This window comes from Lissotriton helveticus, chromosome 1_2 (genome assembly GCF_964261635.1).
Source record: "Lissotriton helveticus chromosome 1_2, aLisHel1.1, whole genome shotgun sequence".
Taxonomy (NCBI): Eukaryota; Metazoa; Chordata; class Amphibia; order Caudata; family Salamandridae; genus Lissotriton; species Lissotriton helveticus.
In genome coordinates, this window is record NC_136058.1 from 191415996 (window position 1) to 191434057 (window position 18062).

The following is an 18062-nucleotide window of genomic DNA, read 5'->3' on the forward strand; positions in this document are numbered from 1 at the left end:
GTCTGAATTCTTCTGGAATATTCTTGTACTGAGCCCATCCAAAACAACCGTAGTTCTTTTTTCAAGACCCTAATGCAGCAGGGTTGTCTTTCTTTCTAGCGGGTGCTGGAACAAGTCTGATAGTTCTTCTCCAGGAATGACCAGGGTCGGGATGTGTGTGGTGATGAGAGAACTGAGTCTGCACCTTCCGGGGACAAGTTGAGTGTAGGCACACTTACTGCACTGCCAGTACATATCCATCAGCGTGGAGGGGCTCCATTGCATAGCCGAAATGTGCAGGATTGTGCCATAGTTTTCATTCATGCCCAGTGGAAGAGCTCCTTTACCTCTGAAACATTGGCTGGGCAAGTCCCGAATTCTCTTACTCGTCATCAGTTCCTGGGAGACTGGGGTCCCCTTCCTCACTCCTGCTAGTTGGGTCAATGTCTAGAACCGCTACAAACGTCCCTGTCACTCGTATGTGTTCACTTAGACTAGTGTGGGTAAGTGTTCTCAGTGCTGCTAAGTGTTGGATGCAACAGACGGGGGTTGAACTTCTGGGAGCACTTGCACCGAATTGGGGTTGCGCAGGGACTACCTTGGCCTTCTGGCCTGGTAACCTTCCATTCATTGTTCAGGAGGGGTGCCGCCGGCTTCTTCCACTGATGGATTTAAGTATCCTAATGAATGGAGAGCAGGCAAGAGTACCTACATAACTGCATATTGTGGGGGAGGTGCTGATGCCATGTTTGCTATCTGTAGTGCAGGACTGGTTATCTGCGCTTCCTCGAAGATGGCCCATAGTTCTAATAATGCCTCTCTCTTTACTTTCTTTTGACCTTTGTATTTGGATTCTATATGTGTTCTAAAGGGTTCAATTGCGCTAGTGTCAAAAGTTCCCTCATTTGCGCTTGGCGTGTTGCCGCCCGCGACCAGAGCTGTCTTTGCGATCTGGTGACAGGCTTTGCATAAGATCCGTTGGTGGGGTAAACTTACCAAAGAAACACCCCTTTGGCGCAATGCTCTTCTGCCGCAGCTACTCGAGCTTCCTGGGTTCCAAGGCTGGGATGCTATCGGAATATCTATAATCGGGGATGTCCTTAGCGGTCAAGCCATTCTAACAATTGCAGGCTGACTTTCAAATGCCCCATTCCCAATTCTACAAATACCTTCAATTTTGCCATGCCTTTTCCCCCTGTCTCACACGACAAGATACAATTCCCGACTTTAGTCCATTGAGACCAAGGTGTTCATGGGCGAGATGGGGGCTCACAAAATCACTGCACTATATCCTACCCTGATCATTCATAGTCATAATACTCTTCATAGGACTAGGGAGGCTTGGCAGAGTGACTTGGGTTCCCTCGATGAAGATGACTGGGGGCAGGCTTTGGAATCCCCATGTGGCGTGGGCATAGCAGCAAGTCTTCGACTCATACAATTTAAATACCTCCATAGAGCATACTTTACCCAATATTGGCTCTGGCATGATGGGATGATCGCTTCCCCCTCTTGTCTCTGGTGCGATTCAGCCGAGGGCACCTTCCTTCACACGGTCTGGGAATGCTCAGCCCTGGCAAGATTCTGGCTTTGGGTGCCGACCTACCTTTCCGAGGTTCTGGGGTGGGATATCCCACATTCACCGCGCTTAACCATGCTTCATATCACTGACGAAATTGGAGGGAACAGATATAAATGCCATTTGCTATTCCTATGACTTACCCTTTCTAAGTACAACATTGCCAGGGCATGGAAGGCAACCTCACCGCCCTCGATTGGGGCCTGGAAGCGTGAACTTGACTTTTCCATGGGACTTGAAATCCCAATTTTTAAGGCACGCGGCTGCACTCAGAAACACCCAAAAATATGGAAGCGATGGGCCGACTATCGCAGTCTTATCCTTGAACCAGTTCCCCCTGCTCAAAACATTGAAGATGTGCCCTGTTGATTTCATGTCGGATGCAGGCTCTAGGCCTGGCTGTGCGCGTACTGTAATATTGATATTTGATTCATGTAAAACTGCATGATATGTTGATCAGGTGACACTGTTGTTTTTGGTTGTAATGTTCATTTTGTATCGATCCTGTTTTTTATATTCTCAGGTTTTAGAGGTAAAACGTTGGCATCCTTACTCTAAAATCTGTTATGAAAATAGTTCCCTTATCTGGCCAAAGAAAGTATGTGCCTTCATGTGTGCGTGCCATTCTTGGCAAACCTTATTACGTTTTTTAGCCTGTGTGGGGAACCTGGTTTGCATGTGTTTTAATAGTGCCTCCATGATAAGTTTGGTAGTTTTAGAGGGCAAGGTACCTTTGCTCCTTTATTTGGGGAGCTCTCTAGTTTTGATCTGAATAGCCTTGGAAAATATACACAGGGTTTACTGTTTCTAGTTACATAACTACAAGCACACTGCTATGTGCAGATACATCATCAAATGAACATTTCATAAACACAAATAATAGTGCAATAGTGCATAAGAAGGGTTTCAAGATAGAAAAAGTGCATTTTGTCAATAGAAACAGTATCTGAACGATATTGACTCTTGGCATTTGTAGGAGGCTGGCGCTTAGTATATGGTGCACACTTATTTAAGTGATGCACCGTACACTAATCCAGGGGTGGTTTTAGTGGTCTTTGATAACCATAGAACCAGGGGTGTGGAATTTAGTAAAATATCTACTTGTCCATGGGGCAGGTTGCTTCATAAACCTACTTGTCCTGTAACACAATCCACTTGCCCTTGGGTGCCATGTAGTGCAGCAGCAAATTATGGCAGCAATATCATTATATAAGATCTATGATATAGCCTCTCTGAATATGTCAGGGCTCGTAGTAGTGTTTGAATACTTGCAATCCCCTTATGTTGCCGCGGTTCCGCAGGTATACATACTGGGGCTGAAGGTAGTGTTAAGCAATAGTTCAAGGGTTAGAATGCCCTTTTGAGTCTGTGCAAATCTACTAACTTGCTTGTTTAAATGTTTTTCAACAACTCTTCTATAATCATTTACCGTACTGGGAAATGTTGGAAATGTACTCCTGACAATGGTAGACGTAAACCTTCTTCCAGAGTTGGTGAAAAAAGTAGTTGGAGGGAACGTGAGCTTGCAAACACTCAGGTATTCGCATGAGGAAATCTACACATGTGTATTTGCTCATGCTAAAATGCAGTTCACAAATATTTTGTAGGAGTACTATTTCTTGTCCTACTTCTGTAAATTCTTGGGAATTCACGAAAGACGTATAGCTGCACTTAATGCAAGGACATATACCATAGGTGCACTTTTGAGACTTTCTTTAATAATTGGGCCCCTAATTTGGCTGGCGTTGACAATAACCTTTTGTGTTTATTAACAATCTGCCTGTCTCTCTGTTTCGACTGACTTCACTGTGAGTGACAGCATTCTGCTCTTTCACAAGGAGCATAGCTCCTCACAAATGGTTTTGAACAGTGCCAGTAACTATGTGGCACTATGTGCTTTTTGAGACCTAAAAACAATTCTTTGCTTTTGCCAATGTTTGTTATAATGTTGAGGGCCCAGCAGGTCCCACACTAATAAGGTCAAAAACCATGCTAAAACAAGTCACATTGACAAAACAAAAAAGCTGACCACCAATTTCAAACCTACAGGCTTTGCCAATACTTGTTTATTTTTGTTTCCCATTATCTTATTGAAACTGGTTACACTGATTTTCCATTATGAATATTTTTGGGAAATACTAGCATGCATCAACGCATTACTAAATGATGCCTGCAAAACAACGGCACCTGAAATTTTACAGTACTTTATCAAAATGTTTTTTTCCTGCTTTTTATGAACATTATATTTTGAAAGCAAAGAATCATCAATCTTGCTTTCAAGCGGGGGCAGGAGCCAAGATGGCGATCGAGATGGCTGCGTAACCGCTCGGCTCTGTGAGCCTCCTCACCCCGCACATACATCCTGGCACTTATCCTGAGCTGCAATGGCATCTACATGTAGGCGAAGAGTCACTTTCACTTACCGCTTGCTCCTGAGACTTCTGCTTGCTGCAGACCCGTTGGAGTGTCCCCGACTGTTTTGAGGCCTTCACGGAGCTGGGACCGGGGTCTCGAGTGCGGAGAGTGGCCGGCCGCGACTGCAACAACAGCGGCCTCTGGTGATGGTGAGGACTCGGCCGAAGGGAACTGAAGACCTGATTGCCGATGGCGACAGTGCCGACCCAGCCCAACTGGCGGAGAACCATGTGGGGAGTGTGATGCAGCTGGGTCGAGGGCGGTGCATGATTCTTAGCCCCCCATTCCGGTGTTGTGTCCGGGCCCATTACCGACTTTGCCCGGAGTCAGCGTGCTGCCCCCAGGGTGCGGTGGAGTTTTTAGCCTTTTGGTGACTCTCCGCTGAGAAACCTGCCTTGGCTTGTGATATTCCCGTTGTGAATCCTGTTCCTCCCTGATGTGAGATCCGGTCCCGAGGTGAGGTGGAGAAGGACGAGGCCGGAGCAGCTAAGATGACGGAGAGCACCCTCGTACGCACACCTCACCCGGGCAGAGAAGCCGCTATGCGAGAGAGTCCTGGGGTCTGGCGACACGAGAGAGAGTTTTCAATTGGTGAAGGGATGCACACCTCTTTAGCATGTTTCTTTAATTGTCCCACATTTGTCTTTCCTTAGTTCCATTTGCGTGCAGAGAGGTCTAGGCCTGCCCCACTGCCATCAGTTACAATGAGCTTTTATGGGATGGGACTACATCTAGCCCCAAGGAACCAATCGCACAGCATCATGCCGCCAAAAGTGAGAATAAAATGGTTTAAGTGAAATTGAATCTATGGAGAAAAAACTGGAACATAAAGGAGAAATGGTTAAAAAAAATTGGAAAAAACATGCACGCCAGGGGCGGCATGATGCTGTGCGATTGGTTCCTTGGGGCTAGATGTAGTCCCATCCCATAAAAGCTCATTGTAACTGATGGCAGTGGGGCAGGCCTAGACCTCTCTGCACGCAAATGGAACTAAGGAAAGACAAATGTGGGACAATTAAAGAAACATGCTAAAGAGGTGTGCATCCCTTCACCAATTGAAAATTCATAACTATAGCCCCACCCAGGGAGAGCACCCGCCGAAGAAGAATGGTATACAAAGAAAAAAATGAAAAGTAACTTTAAAAATCCACTAGTCGAAATAAAGACCGCAGTTCATCGCAAGTGTCATTGAATTGGCACATATTATTTCAAACATGGATTGGAAAATGTGGCAGCACCTTTTAAACACACATCTAAGAAATGAGTTTGATGTAACGCTGATTGTAGACATGCATTTTGGGAAACGTAGTTGGTAAATGGGAAGAGGGATGCAAGGGTAGGCAGTTCCTAATCCTTAGCTAATTGGGAGAGAGAGCACGCGGGTAGAGGGTTTTAAACAGTGGGCGGGACCAGTTGAAAGATTTACTGTTTGAGGAAGATGGCGAGGACGGCAGGCGGTTTTAAATAAACAACCACAGCAGGTACACAGGGAATTGGGCTGGCAGAAATGTTCGTGATTCGATAATATTACGGGAAAACAGAGGAGCATGTTGTTATTGAAGTGCTCAGAGAAATGTACAGGAAATTGTGCAAGTTGTGCAAGATGTGTGTTTATAATCCTTTACAACTGTTATTTGCAGCAGCACTTTCCGAAGGAACATGTTTTCATTTGGGGATTCTTAAACGCTGACAAAAAGGGATTAGAGGAGGTTAATGGTGAGGGGAGGCACGTGTATTGGGATAACATGAAAAGCGTTTATTGTTGGATCAGGACAGACAGTCAGGGTGAAAGATAGATGTGGATGTACGATGGGCGTGCGATGTATACATTAGATGGGGAGAAATGAAAGGAAAAGCATGTAATAGGTGGACAGACATTGTAGTAAAAAGTGTAGCATTGATGTAAGTGTGTTGCAACAATACATGTATTGAGAACTTTAGTGTTAATAATTATTGTTTTACTATTAATTGCAGTGACCCCCGAGGAAGGGCACGCAGAGGCCCGAAATGCATTGGGTTTTACACAAATAAAGACTGCTTGTGATGAACATGGCATTATCCGTATTCTTTCAAGAGGCCTGAGGCACAGTTGGAATATTAGAAAATTGAAAATTGGCATTGCATTCGGTTTGTGGATTTGGACAAAAGTGAGAATAAAATGGTTTAAGTGAAATTGAAACTATGGAGAAAAAACTGGAACATAAAGGAGAAATGGTTAAAAAAAATTGGAAAAAACATGCACGCCAGGGGCGGCATGATGCTGTGCGATTGGTTCCTTGGGGCTAGATGTAGTCCCATCCCATAAAAGCTCATTGTAACTGATGGCAGTGGGGCAGGCCTAGACCTCTCTGCACGCAAATGGAACTAAGGAAAGACAAATGTGGGACAATTAAAGAAACATGCTAAAGAGGTGTGCATCCCTTCACCAATTGAAAATTCATAACTATAGCCCCACCCAGGGAGAGCACCCGCCGAAGAAGAATGGTATACAAAGAAAAAAATGAAAAGTAACTTTAAAAATCCACTAGTCGAAATAAAGACCGCAGTTCATCGCAAGTGTCATTGAATTGGCACATATTATTTCAAACATGGATTGGAAAATGTGGCAGCACCTTTTAAACACACATCTAAGAAATGAGTTTGATGTAACGCTGATTGTAGACATGCATTTTGGGAAACGTAGTTGGTAAATGGGAAGAGGGATGCAAGGGTAGGCAGTTCCTAATCCTTAGCTAATTGGGAGAGAGAGCACGTGGGTAGAGGGTTTTAAACAGTGGGCGGGACCAGTTGAAAGATTTACTGTTTGAGGAAGATGGCGAGGACGGCAGGCGGTTTTAAATAAACAACCACAGCAGGTACACAGGGAATTGGGCTGGCAGAAATGTTCGTGATTCGATAATATTACGGGAAAACAGAGGAGCATGTTGTTATTGAAGTGCTCAGAGAAATGTACAGGAAATTGTGCAAGTTGTGCAAGATGTGTGTTTATAATCCTTTACAACTGTTATTTGCAGCAGCACTTTCCGAAGGAACATGTTTTCATTTGGGGATTCTTAAACGCTGACAAAAAGGGATTAGAGGAGGTTAATGGTGAGGGGAGGCACGTGTATTGGGATAACATGAAAAGCGTTTATTGTTGGATCAGGACAGACAGTCAGGGTGAAAGATAGATGTGGATGTACGATGGGCGTGCGATGTATACATTAGATGGGGAGAAATGAAAGGAAAAGCATGTAATAGGTGGACAGACATTGTAGTAAAAAGTGTAGCATTGATGTAAGTGTGTTGCAACAATACATGTATTGAGAACTTTAGTGTTAATAATTATTGTTTTACTATTAATTGCAGTGACCCCCGAGGAAGGGCACGCAGAGGCCCGAAATGCATTGGGTTTTACACAAATAAAGACTGCTTGTGATGAACATGGCATTATCCGTATTCTTTCAAGAGGCCTGAGGCACAGTTGGAATATTAGAAAATTGAAAATTGGCATTGCATTCGGTTTGTGGATTTGGACAAAAGTGAGAATAAAATGGTTTAAGTGAAATTGAAACTATGGAGAAAAAACTGGAACATAAAGGAGAAATGGTTAAAAAAAATTGGAAAAAACATGCACGCCAGGGGCGGCATGATGCTGTGCGATTGGTTCCTTGGGGCTAGATGTAGTCCCATCCCATAAAAGCTCATTGTAACTGATGGCAGTGGGGCAGGCCTAGACCTCTCTGCACGCAAATGGAACTAAGGAAAGACAAATGTGGGACAATTAAAGAAACATGCTAAAGAGGTGTGCATCCCTTCACCAATTGAAAATTCATAACTATAGCCCCACCCAGGGAGAGCACCCGCCGAAGAAGAATGGTATACAAAGAAAAAAATGAAAAGTAACTTTAAAAATCCACTAGTCGAAATAAAGACCACAGTTCATCGCAAGTGTCATTGAATTGGCACATATTATTTCAAACATGGATTGGAAAATGTGGCAGCACCTTTTAAACACACATCTAAGAAATGAGTTTGATGTAACGCTGATTGTAGACATGCATTTTGGGAAACGTAGTTGGTAAATGGGAAGAGGGATGCAAGGGTAGGCAGTTCCTAATCCTTAGCTAATTGGGAGAGAGAGCACGTGGGTAGAGGGTTTTAAACAGTGGGCGGGACCAGTTGAAAGATTTACTGTTTGAGGAAGATGGCGAGGACGGCAGGCGTTTTTAAATAAACAACCACAGCAGGTACACAGGGAATTGGGCTGGCAGAAATGTTCGTGATTCGATAATATTACGGGAAAACAGAGGAGCATGTTGTTATTGAAGTGCTCAGAGAAATGTACAGGAAATTGTGCAAGTTGTGCAAGATGTGTGTTTATAATCCTTTACAACTGTTATTTGCAGCAGCACTTTCCGAAGGAACATGTTTTCATTTGGGGATTCTTAAACGCTGACAAAAAGGGATTAGAGGAGGTTAATGGTGAGGGGAGGCACGTGTATTGGGATAACATGAAAAGCGTTTATTGTTGGATCAGGACAGACAGTCAGGGTGAAAGATAGATGTGGATGTACGATGGGCGTGCGATGTATACATTAGATGGGGAGAAATGAAAGGAAAAGCATGTAATAGGTGGACAGACATTGTAGTAAAAAGTGTAGCATTGATGTAAGTGTGTTGCAACAATACATGTATTGAGAACTTTAGTGTTAATAATTATTGTTTTACTATTAATTGCAGTGACCCCCGAGGAAGGGCACGCAGAGGCCCGAAATGCATTGGGTTTTACACAAATAAAGACTGCTTGTGATGAACATGGCATTATCCGTATTCTTTCAAGAGGCCTGAGGCACAGTTGGAATATTAGAAAATTGAAAATTGGCATTGCATTCGGTTTGTGGATTTGGACAAAAGTGAGAATAAAATGGTTTAAGTGAAATTGAAACTATGGAGAAAAAACTGGAACATAAAGGAGAAATGGTTAAAAAAAATTGGAAAAAACATGCACGCCAGGGGCGGCATGATGCTGTGCGATTGGTTCCTTGGGGCTAGATGTAGTCCCATCCCATAAAAGCTCATTGTAACTGATGGCAGTGGGGCAGGCCTAGACCTCTCTGCACGCAAATGGAACTAAGGAAAGACAAATGTGGGACAATTAAAGAAACATGCTAAAGAGGTGTGCATCCCTTCACCAATTGAAAATTCATAACTATAGCCCCACCCAGGGAGAGCACCCGCCGAAGAAGAATGGTATACAAAGAAAAAAATGAAAAGTAACTTTAAAAATCCACTAGTCGAAATAAAGACCACAGTTCATCGCAAGTGTCATTGAATTGGCACATATTATTTCAAACATGGATTGGAAAATGTGGCAGCACCTTTTAAACACACATCTAAGAAATGAGTTTGATGTAACGCTGATTGTAGACATGCATTTTGGGAAACGTAGTTGGTAAATGGGAAGAGGGATGCAAGGGTAGGCAGTTCCTAATCCTTAGCTAATTGGGAGAGAGAGCACGTGGGTAGAGGGTTTTAAACAGTGGGCGGGACCAGTTGAAAGATTTACTGTTTGAGGAAGATGGCGAGGACGGCAGGCGGTTTTAAATAAACAACCACAGCAGGTACACAGGGAATTGGGCTGGCAGAAATGTTCGTGATTCGATAATATTACGGGAAAACAGAGGAGCATGTTGTTATTGAAGTGCTCAGAGAAATGTACAGGAAATTGTGCAAGTTGTGCAAGATGTGTGTTTATAATCCTTTACAACTGTTATTTGCAGCAGCACTTTCCGAAGGAACATGTTTTCATTTGGGGATTCTTAAACGCTGACAAAAAGGGATTAGAGGAGGTTAATGGTGAGGGGAGGCACGTGTATTGGGATAACATGAAAAGCGTTTATTGTTGGATCAGGACAGACAGTCAGGGTGAAAGATAGATGTGGATGTACGATGGGCGTGCGATGTATACATTAGATGGGGAGAAATGAAAGGAAAAGCATGTAATAGGTGGACAGACATTGTAGTAAAAAGTGTAGCATTGATGTAAGTGTGTTGCAACAATACATGTATTGAGAACTTTAGTGTTAATAATTATTGTTTTACTATTAATTGCAGTGACCCCCGAGGAAGGGCACGCAGAGGCCCGAAATGCATTGGGTTTTACACAAATAAAGACTGCTTGTGATGAACATGGCATTATCCGTATTCTTTCAAGAGGCCTGAGGCACAGTTGGAATATTAGAAAATTGAAAATTGGCATTGCATTCGGTTTGTGGATTTGGACAAAAGTGAGAATAAAATGGTTTAAGTGAAATTGAAACTATGGAGAAAAAACTGGAACATAAAGGAGAAATGGTTAAAAAAAATTGGAAAAAACATGCACGCCAGGGGCGGCATGATGCTGTGCGATTGGTTCCTTGGGGCTAGATGTAGTCCCATCCCATAAAAGCTCATTGTAACTGATGGCAGTGGGGCAGGCCTAGACCTCTCTGCACGCAAATGGAACTAAGGAAAGACAAATGTGGGACAATTAAAGAAACATGCTAAAGAGGTGTGCATCCCTTCACCAATTGAAAATTCATAACTATAGCCCCACCCAGGGAGAGCACCCGCCGAAGAAGAATGGTATACAAAGAAAAAAATGAAAAGTAACTTTAAAAATCCACTAGTCGAAATAAAGACCGCAGTTCATCGCAAGTGTCATTGAATTGGCACATATTATTTCAAACATGGATTGGAAAATGTGGCAGCACCTTTTAAACACACATCTAAGAAATGAGTTTGATGTAACGCTGATTGTAGACATGCATTTTGGGAAACGTAGTTGGTAAATGGGAAGAGGGATGCAAGGGTAGGCAGTTCCTAATCCTTAGCTAATTGGGAGAGAGAGCACGTGGGTAGAGGGTTTTAAACAGTGGGCGGGACCAGTTGAAAGATTTACTGTTTGAGGAAGATGGCGAGGACGGCAGGCGGTTTTAAATAAACAACCACAGCAGGTACACAGGGAATTGGGCTGGCAGAAATGTTCGTGATTCGATAATATTACGGGAAAACAGAGGAGCATGTTGTTATTGAAGTGCTCAGAGAAATGTACAGGAAATTGTGCAAGTTGTGCAAGATGTGTGTTTATAATCCTTTACAACTGTTATTTGCAGCAGCACTTTCCGAAGGAACATGTTTTCATTTGGGGATTCTTAAACGCTGACAAAAAGGGATTAGAGGAGGTTAATGGTGAGGGGAGGCACGTGTATTGGGATAACATGAAAAGCGTTTATTGTTGGATCAGGACAGACAGTCAGGGTGAAAGATAGATGTGGATGTACGATGGGCGTGCGATGTATACATTAGATGGGGAGAAATGAAAGGAAAAGCATGTAATAGGTGGACAGACATTGTAGTAAAAAGTGTAGCATTGATGTAAGTGTGTTGCAACAATACATGTATTGAGAACTTTAGTGTTAATAAATATTGTTTTACTATTAATTGCAGTGACCCCCGAGGAAGGGCACGCAGAGGCCCGAAATGCATTGGGTTTTACACAAATAAAGACTGCTTGTGATGAACATGGCATTATCCGTATTCTTTCAAGAGGCCTGAGGCACAGTTGGAATATTAGAAAATTGAAAATTGGCATTGCATTCGGTTTGTGGATTTGGACAAAAGTGAGAATAAAATGGTTTAAGTGAAATTGAAACTATGGAGAAAAAACTGGAACATAAAGGAGAAATGGTTAAAAAAAATTGGAAAAAACATGCACGCCAGGGGCGGCATGATGCTGTGCGATTGGTTCCTTGGGGCTAGATGTAGTCCCATCCCATAAAAGCTCATTGTAACTGATGGCAGTGGGGCAGGCCTAGACCTCTCTGCACGCAAATGGAACTAAGGAAAGACAAATGTGGGACAATTAAAGAAACATGCTAAAGAGGTGTGCATCCCTTCACCAATTGAAAATTCATAACTATAGCCCCACCCAGGGAGAGCACCCGCCGAAGAAGAATGGTATACAAAGAAAAAAATGAAAAGTAACTTTAAAAATCCACTAGTCGAAATAAAGACCACAGTTCATCGCAAGTGTCATTGAATTGGCACATATTATTTCAAACATGGATTGGAAAATGTGGCAGCACCTTTTAAACACACATCTAAGAAATGAGTTTGATGTAACGCTGATTGTAGACATGCATTTTGGGAAACGTAGTTGGTAAATGGGAAGAGGGATGCAAGGGTAGGCAGTTCCTAATCCTTAGCTAATTGGGAGAGAGAGCACGTGGGTAGAGGGTTTTAAACAGTGGGCGGGACCAGTTGAAAGATTTACTGTTTGAGGAAGATGGCGAGGACGGCAGGCGTTTTTAAATAAACAACCACAGCAGGTACACAGGGAATTGGGCTGGCAGAAATGTTCGTGATTCGATAATATTACGGGAAAACAGAGGAGCATGTTGTTATTGAAGTGCTCAGAGAAATGTACAGGAAATTGTGCAAGTTGTGCAAGATGTGTGTTTATAATCCTTTACAACTGTTATTTGCAGCAGCACTTTCTGAAGGAACATGTTTTCATTTGGGGATTCTTAAACGCTGACAAAAAGGGATTAGAGGAGGTTAATGGTGAGGGGAGGCACGTGTATTGGGATAACATGAAAAGCGTTTATTGTTGGATCAGGACAGACAGTCAGGGTGAAAGATAGATGTGGATGTACGATGGGCGTGCGATGTATACATTAGATGGGGAGAAATGAAAGGAAAAGCATGTAATAGGTGGACAGACATTGTAGTAAAAAGTGTAGCATTGATGTAAGTGTGTTGCAACAATACATGTATTGAGAACTTTAGTGTTAATAATTATTGTTTTACTATTAATTGCAGTGACCCCCGAGGAAGGGCACGCAGAGGCCCGAAATGCATTGGGTTTTACACAAATAAAGACTGCTTGTGATGAACATGGCATTATCCGTATTCTTTCAAGAGGCCTGAGGCACAGTTGGAATATTAGAAAATTGAAAATTGGCATTGCATTCGGTTTGTGGATTTGGACAAAAGTGAGAATAAAATGGTTTAAGTGAAATTGAAACTATGGAGAAAAAACTGGAACATAAAGGAGAAATGGTTAAAAAAAATTGGAAAAAACATGCACGCCAGGGGCGGCATGATGCTGTGCGATTGGTTCCTTGGGGCTAGATGTAGTCCCATCCCATAAAAGCTCATTGTAACTGATGGCAGTGGGGCAGGCCTAGACCTCTCTGCACGCAAATGGAACTAAGGAAAGACAAATGTGGGACAATTAAAGAAACATGCTAAAGAGGTGTGCATCCCTTCACCAATTGAAAATTCATAACTATAGCCCCACCCAGGGAGAGCACCCGCCGAAGAAGAATGGTATACAAAGAAAAAAATGAAAAGTAACTTTAAAAATCCACTAGTCGAAATAAAGACCGCAGTTCATCGCAAGTGTCATTGAATTGGCACATATTATTTCAAACATGGATTGGAAAATGTGGCAGCACCTTTTAAACACACATCTAAGAAATGAGTTTGATGTAACGCTGATTGTAGACATGCATTTTGGGAAACGTAGTTGGTAAATGGGAAGAGGGATGCAAGGGTAGGCAGTTCCTAATCCTTAGCTAATTGGGAGAGAGAGCACGTGGGTAGAGGGTTTTAAACAGTGGGCGGGACCAGTTGAAAGATTTACTGTTTGAGGAAGATGGCGAGGACGGCAGGCGTTTTTAAATAAACAACCACAGCAGGTACACAGGGAATTGGGCTGGCAGAAATGTTCGTGATTCGATAATATTACGGGAAAACAGAGGAGCATGTTGTTATTGAAGTGCTCAGAGAAATGTACAGGAAATTGTGCAAGTTGTGCAAGATGTGTGTTTATAATCCTTTACAACTGTTATTTGCAGCAGCACTTTCCGAAGGAACATGTTTTCATTTGGGGAGTCTTAAACGCTGACAAAAAGGGATTAGAGGAGGTTAATGGTGAGGGGAGGCACGTGTATTGGGATAACATGAAAAGCGTTTATTGTTGGATCAGGACAGACAGTCAGGGTGAAAGATAGATGTGGATGTACGATGGGCGTGCGATGTATACATTAGATGGGGAGAAATGAAAGGAAAAGCATGTAATAGGTGGACAGACATTGTAGTAAAAAGTGTAGCATTGATGTAAGTGTGTTGCAACAATACATGTATTGAGAACTTTAGTGTTAATAATTATTGTTTTACTATTAATTGCAGTGACCCCCGAGGAAGGGCACGCAGAGGCCCGAAATGCATTGGGTTTTACACAAATAAAGACTGCTTGTGATGAACATGGCATTATCCGTATTCTTTCAAGAGGCCTGAGGCACAGTTGGAATATTAGAAAATTGAAAATTGGCATTGCATTCGGTTTGTGGATTTGGACAAAAGTGAGAATAAAATGGTTTAAGTGAAATTGAAACTATGGAGAAAAAACTGGAACATAAAGGAGAAATGGTTAAAAAAAATTGGAAAAAACATGCACGCCAGGGGCGGCATGATGCTGTGCGATTGGTTCCTTGGGGCTAGATGTAGTCCCATCCCATAAAAGCTCATTGACACGAGAGAGAGCCCACGTCCAGAGATGTTTTGGCTGCGTTAACAACTCTGCATAAGACCCTGATCCGGGACTCCCGGGATCTGGGAAGGAGGATGGCCGCCATTGTTGTCCCACCGCTCCACATGGGTAGGGATGAATCACAAGGAAGCGCCGATGTGCCCGCCTTTGCGTCAGCGATGAACGTTCCAGCTGCACCTACGTTTGTGGAGACGCCGATAGACCCGGTCCGTGACATCGCTTTGGATTGCTCTGTTGTGTTTGGGAGTGGCTCGTCGGGGCCCTTATCTGTACGGCGGCGGAAGAAACAACATCGATCCATAGTTTGGGTTGCCCCGGCGGCGCTTCAACAATTGTCGGATTGTGTGTCTTTCTCCTCCTGGCTGGTGAGACTGTGTTCTGCCTGGGGGATGTTTCCGGTATCGGTACTGCCACATACGGAGTTCCGCCTTGCGTACTTGACTGGGATTTGGGGGCTACGGTCCCATGGAGTATTGGCGCTTCTCGGACCGCCCGGTTCGGTTGGACCCGCCACACTGTACTGTATGCCGATTGATGAATGGCCGTATGTGGGTACTATTGATAGAGAAGGCCAGGGATGATATCGTTTAGGATATGATGGAACACATTGTTGGCTGACGGTGTTTTGGAGGGACACTCCACGGGGATGTTACCGATTGACTTTATGATTCTTGCTTACTGTGGCTCTTCTGACTTTGCTTCTGATGTATATTGTGCGCGATATTGTCCGGGTGGTCTGATCGATGGCCCTTCTTCATATTTTTTCCTTTCCTTTTTCTTCTTTTTTCTTCTATATTTCGGGTCTCTTTTTAGGGCGATAGGCACGCTGCTGGGGGGGGGTAGGCCGTAGCCTTCTGCAGGGGTGCAGGGTAGGGGGTAGGGGGAAGAGGATTGTTTATTTGTCCTTCCTTTGTCTCTATGGCCCTTTGCTTTTTCTTTTTCTAGGTGTCGTCGTCTTCATGTTTCCTAAAATCTGTTTTGTTTTTAAGGGCTGGGGTGCTGATTCGACATGACGTGTATGTTTTGTTTACATTTATCCTGACTCGTATGCCTTGCCCCCGTGTCCTTAAGTGTATTCGCACTCATTGCGGATTTCTGTTTCATGTTGCTATTGTAGGATCATGTGTGACCGTCTGGCACTTCTTCTGATATTTTTTCTGTTTTATTTTTCTTCATTGTAAAATTGACCTTCTTAAATCCTGCTTATTACGCTGTACGCTTAAATACGAGTCGTATCCTGGGTACTTACCTGACCCCGGCTTATGGACCGCCGTTTCTTTTTATATTGGTCTGCTTACCTTACGAATTGCTTGGCGGCCGGCCGGGTTGGTTGTAGGCCCATGCTTGTATTTATGTGAAGTGATAATAAAGGTTTTAAAAAAAAAAAAAAAAAAAAAATCTTGCTTTCAAGCTTCTACAAATATTTGCATAAAATCATAGAGCATTCTGGGAGCATTATACGTAGCCTCATTTTGTTAAACTTTGAAAATGTGTGTACAAATGTTTATACTGGAACCACTGTCAGTAGTGCAGTCTGAGCTTACTACATTTACTTAGAGTGCTCACCTTAATAATAAAGGCTTTCAATCAAAGAACCATAAATACAAGTTTGAACAGCACTAACATATGGGCAAAAATATTACCTTAACTGCAGATCCATTATGTGGTAGTGCAAAATGGCAGACAATGGGTTTGTGTCGGGCCTATCTTGAAGGAGTGTTAGCAGCTTGTTTTACCAGTTTAATCATGTAGTGTAGGTTAAACAAAAAAGAACTACACAGTGTTTATATACAAATATTTCTATTTATAACACAACACTCACTAACACATTAGCATATCTCCTACCCAGAGATATCAACACAATAAACCAAAATACTTCAAATGCAATAAAGTAAGTAGCACAAAGTGGTCTGCAGGGGGAGACAAAACCATATACTTAGAATGTGGAATGAGAACTGCAAAGGAGGACGGGGCTTGGACTAGAAGACCCAGAGGAGCTGAGGACACAAGGAACCACCCAAGGTAAGTACCCCGGAACCTCACTGAGGCTGTGTGCAGAGTGGAAACACAGGTACGTGACAAATGGAAGTCAATAAGGAAGTTGCGGTTGCAGTTTTGCAGAAGAAGTACCCTTCCTAGTGGACCCTGAAGAATTACCTTGGAGGATGGAAGGTTGGAAAGGCACCCCACCCGTGGATGCCCATAGAACCAGGTTACCTACACCAGGGAAGCCAGGTGCATAGGGGTGAAAACAAATCAGAAACCTCCGTAGATGGCAATGAAAGACTTAGAAGAAAATGCCTCTGGAAAAATTCAGGAAGGAGTCTGGGGTAATCCAAGGGTGAGTTCTGGAAGTCAAGAACCTGCAAGAACAGGGGACAGAGTCTATACTACTTGGACATGACCAGGAGGCACAAAGTCTCAATGACCTCATACGTCACGGGGTTCATAAGAATCAACAGTGACCTTATCGCGGCAGCTGTGAGGACCAGATAATGCTGAGGAAGACCAAGAACCGTGCACGAGCTGACCCACCTAGGATGCCGGTGACTAGGTGATGGGTATCCGGTGAGAGCACCAACAAGCCCTGCTAGCCGCCACTGGAGTGGAGATCAAAGAATGAGCAATGTTGGGACCAGCAAGGTCCAAGGGACTCACCAACAGCAGGAGAGTCAGAGCGGGCCCTGAACAAGCAGGGGAGCCCACAGAAGCAGGAGAAGACCATCAGGAGGACCCACAGGCCAAAGGCAGCTAAGCGAAAGAGGACCTCGAGCAGCTCACCAAGAGTGAAGACCCACGGTGCAGTGGATGAGGTGAGGATGCTGAGGAAAGAAATGCTAGAGTCTGGAGCTTCTTGTAGCCCAAAGATCTCTGAAGTGCAGAGCCAAAAAGCCTTGGCAACAGCAAGTTGATGAGGTGCACAGGGTTTCGGTCCCATCAGTTTCGACGAGGGATACTGGCCTCAAAATTGCAGAGAGGACAGGTCAAGCCTTGAGGGAGTTGCAGAACCACCTGTATTGCTGAGCTTCGAGAAGTCCATAGGACAACAGTAGCAGCAGACCGGTCAGCTTCATTGCGGTGCTTGCAGATGCAGGGGAGTAACTTCTTCACTCCAAGGGAGATTACTCCAGGTGTCCTTGATGCCCTCAGGTTTGTCGAAGTACCTGTAAGAAGCACAGACATGAACATCAAAGAAGATTTGGAGAACAGCAAGACCAGGACCAGTCTCGATTCCAGGTGACGTCCAACGAAGTCAAAGTGTCCAGATGGTTGAAGAGTGATGTGGTTTCAAGCTTGAGTCTTGTCCCACAACAAATGTAAGGAACCACCCATAGGTAAGCCCTAAAGTACCCTGGGGAAAGCGTTGGAACAACTCAGGGGTCCCTCGACGGGGAGGGGCTGGGCAGGGGGATAATACTTTCATGTCCTTTGCCCAGTTTTAAGCCAGAGCTGAAGCCCACGGCTCCCTAAACTGTCTCAAACTGGAGTATACAAGGAGAGCACCAAATG